Source organism: Musca vetustissima, unplaced genomic scaffold (assembly GCF_032173495.1).
Source record: "Musca vetustissima isolate MV318-11 ecotype Yass unplaced genomic scaffold, APGP_CSIRO_Mvet_v1 utg57102, whole genome shotgun sequence".
NCBI classification, from domain to species: domain Eukaryota; kingdom Metazoa; phylum Arthropoda; class Insecta; order Diptera; family Muscidae; genus Musca; species Musca vetustissima.
In genome coordinates this window covers 21267-25777 of record NW_026881122.1, presented here as the reverse complement: position 1 = coordinate 25777, position 4511 = coordinate 21267, and positions in this window count along the sequence as shown.

The following is a 4511-nucleotide window of genomic DNA, read 5'->3' as shown; positions in this document are numbered from 1 at the left end:
GTGGTTTAGTATTTAAGGTCCTTTGTGACCGTTAAAGGATATTTTAGCACAAACTATAAAATATAGAAAATAATTTATTTTTTTAAATAAATTAAAACACTTTATTAATTTTTATTTAATATTATTTCTCATAATATTTTCTTTTAACTCCAAGGATTTCGTTATCCTTTTGTTATCTCTTTTATTTCTATTATTCCTTTGAACTGGCTTTCTTACATTCACCAATATTAGAATTTTGCAAATTGATTGTCACACAAACACTTGGAATATTAAAAAAGTAACAGAAATTATGACCAGTTTAGCGTTTTGTTTCGGCAGCTCACTTCTTTTTTATCCAACCGATCACTGCGAACACCCAAACCGTACTGACAATTTAAATGCCAACTTAATAATAACTTGGCTCTTACAGATGCTGCCTAACTACTGACTAGATGTCTGACTGGCTCGCTGGATGGCTGGCTGGCTGCTCGGTTGGCCTGGCCTGTTGATTTGCTGCCTGGTTTAGCTTTTTGTGTGGCTAGTTTTGTGATGCCAGGCAGCCAGCCAGCCCGATTGTTGGTGTTTGTATTTGAGTTGTCTGGACACAATATAATATTGTTTTGTGTATTTTTTGTCTCTACATTCATACATGTGTAGTTTTGTTTAATTCTCCAAAACTCCATTTCTTTACACAAAGCAAAGATGAAACAAAATAAAACAAATGCTTAGCACAAAGTTCAGGCAACATTAATTTGTATGAATAAGCCATTACGGTGGCACGGTACATTTATGACAGTTATTATAGAGGGTAATTTAAAAAAGCACATAGTGTATATACAATAAAATGTAAATGGTAATATTGCCAAAAATTAATATATCTAAAGACGAAGCTCAGCCTCCATGAATTACCTATTCAAAATACCTAAAATCGCTCTAAACATGTATATGGGGGTTTGTCATGGTAAATAGTGGACCTTCTAGAAGACCTTCGTTCTTTGAAAAAATGAAAAAAAAAAATACTGACAGATTGGAAATGTTCGTTAAGATCTTCAGTGTACCGAACATGGGAATGCAATGCCGCTTGAAAAATTAAGCTAGAACTATTCAAATACATCCAATTGGGCAGGACCTCTTTATAAGAAATATTTCAAAACATGAAGTTTACATTTTAAGTAAAGTACAACCTCTTCTGTTAAAAAATGCGAGAGGTCTTGAAAGTACCTAAAATGGGCGGACTTTTATATGGAATATATACTGAATTTTTTAATCACCAACAACTCGGAATTTTAATTTACAATTGGAGATTGCGCCTAAGCTCTCAAAAGTCCTCTTAGTATACCGATCGTCATGTTTCGATATAGAGTGTGTCTTTCTGTTGTAGTATGTAATCGGTTCTGGCCAAATACGACACTTATATATTGATAGGGTAATATGTAGGGAATCAAAATTAATCAAAATTTTTATTTTTTCATTTCCATATTTTGGCCGCTGCGTGACGGCTCGCATTCTCATCGTGCACAACGATTCGTCTTCTTTTCGTTTTATGAGATTTTTCAAAGATTTCAAGCAATTACCGAATTTACCTTCTACGTTGATCAATCGGAAAATACTACACTGCCAGTTTTTCAAACGAAACTGGTCTTTGTTGATTTGACCCGCTAAATATTGGCCAGATCCCTTTTCCCGTGCGCTGTGCGCTTATGTTCGGCTTATAAATATGGCCTATAAACGACTTAAAACACACACACAGCCCACAACCGGCCTACATGCAAAAATTTCGTGACGTGACGTCCATAATTTTTTACAAATTACAGGGGACAGACGTACACATGTCTAGATCGACTCAGCTAGTCTAGATATGACGATCTGTAAACTAAAAGATGGCGTTTCGTGGTGTCTCCTGACAACATAGTTGTGTAATGAAGAATTTACACAACTATATATTTTCGTGTTTAATAAAAACACGAAAATATATTTTTAAAAAATCCACGCCTATCGAAGACTTATTTTTCTTTAATCACGCCTTTTGAAGACATGAAAAATATTTTTAAAAATCCGCTGCTATGGAAGACATGACAAATATTTTTAAAAAAATTCACGCCTGACAAAGACTTCAAAAAATATTTTTAAAAATATCTGTGCCTATCAAAGACTTCAAAATATTTTTAAAAAATTCACGCCTATGAAAGACTATTAAAAATATTTTTAAAGAATTCAAGCCTATCGAAGACTTCAAAAAATCTTAAAAAACACGCCTATCGAAGACTTGTAAAGAATATTTAAAAATCCACGCCAACTTGAATAAAATCGATACTTGATAGACACATGGTTCCTTTCGATAATATGCATAGAATTACTTTCTGAGTCGATTTATGCGTGTCCGTATGTCTGTCCGTTCGTCCGCCCATGTATTTTTATGAACAAAGTACATATATAGTTTCATACGATTTTATGGTGCACCAAACTCCCAAGGATTGTCCTTTTGAGACAACATTTTGCACAGTGTACTGAATTAGGTCTGGATTCATATATGTCAAGTTTTGTTGAAATCGGTTCAGATTTTGATATAGGTCCCATATATAGTTTCGTCCGACTTTATGTAAATGGAGCACCATACTGCCAATATTGGACCGATTGAGACAAAATTTTGCACAGAGTACTGACATAGGTCCAGATTGATGTTTGTGAAATTATATTGATATCGGTTTAGATTTAGATATAGCTCCCATATATAGTTTCGTCCGACTTTATGTAAATGATGCATCAAACTCCAAATGTTGGTCCGATTGAGACAACATTTTGCTCAGAGTATTGACTTAGGTCCATATTGATATATGCGAAGTTCTATTGGAATCGGTTCATATTTAGATATAGCTCCCAAATCTAGTTTCGTGCGATTTTATGTAAATGGTCCGATTGAGACAACATTTTGCACGGTGTACTGAAATACACCGTGAAATATTGTAAAGGGCATTGCATCGAAAACGTTTTTTATTCATATTTTGCTCTATGATTGAAATTCATTTTTTTATAAATTTCAGATTGGTATGTGTTTGGGTTGTTTTAATTGTTCAAATATCAATGTACTTCACGCAGTTAATTTCGTCCGATTACATTTTAATGGTCCTCCAAAGATGCTATGTCTATTCTATTTAAAGGATATTGTACATATGAGCATCTCTTGTATGTGCCAAAATTGGCGAAGGGTATCAAATATTGGACTTCTGAACTTTCCTGAAAGTTTTTTTTAATTCACGTCTAAAATAAAACTTCAAAAATATATTTTTTTTAATTTTTAATTAATTGGCGAAGGGTATCAAATATTGGACTTCTGAACTTTCCTTAAAGTTTTTTTTAATTCACGTCTAAAATAAAACTTCAAAAATATATTAAATTACCACGCCTAACATTGGGCTTCAAAAATATATAAAAAATCTGCGCCCTAAAAAAAATTAATAATATCTACGATTAAAAATCTACTTTAAAAGAGTATTTTTGAAAAATCCAGGGCTATCGGAGATTTAAAAAAGTCGTATGCTATCAAGTTAATCTTTAGAACCCATCCTCGGAATTAATCAATAAAATCACAAACTCCATTAGAATCATATGGTATTTACGTATTATTCAAGCAGATACTTTATCTTTTGACACATTGTGGGGAATGTAACAGAAAGTGTAGACCGATTGTTCCCATCGTAATTGGATGTTCAGTTCAATTCATATGTGATGTAGTTTTTTTCACATTTAGACGTTTTATGAAGAAGGTTTTATTGATGTATTAGATGCAAAGTCTGTTTCTAATCGGATACTCCTTAATTAAACGTTAACAAAATATTGACAAATTTTGGGGGGAGGCAAAATAAGGAGTGGACCGATATTCCCTCATCTTCGATCTTGAAATAGTATGATGTGCAAAATTGGATGATATCCTTACTCTTTTCTAGAGTTATCGTTCGCAACTGCCAGCTAGACAGACGGGCGGAAGGACGGATATTTCTAAACTGCCTGAAACAGATTAAGTCCAAAAAAAACTTGATGCCTAAAACCGATATTTCGAATTTATCCTATAATTGTTAAACAAATTTTTTGAGATTCCTCCGACTTTGAGTGTTGTATTCTTTGGTTCAATTAAATACAGTTACAAACAAATCAATCAATCTACGATGCACATTATTTTTCTATCCAGTAATTAATATCAATAAACATGAATAAAAACAACAGACAACATACTCGGACATACATAGATAGTTCGTGTCTTTAATGTGGTTTGGTATGTATGCATAAATCTCATCCCCAGCGACGACTTTTCATTCAGTTTCGAGTAAATAGTTTTTTTCTATTTTTTTTTTTTCGTTACTGGTCACTACTGGATGTTGGCAAATTTTTCTATGAATATTTCTAAACATTTCTAACCAAACAAAGATGTTGATGCTGCTGCTTCTGCTACTGCTGAGTTCGCGAGGAGCGACATCGTCGTCAGCTCACAAATATGTTGGTGTACATTCATTCAATTACAACAACAACAACAGCAA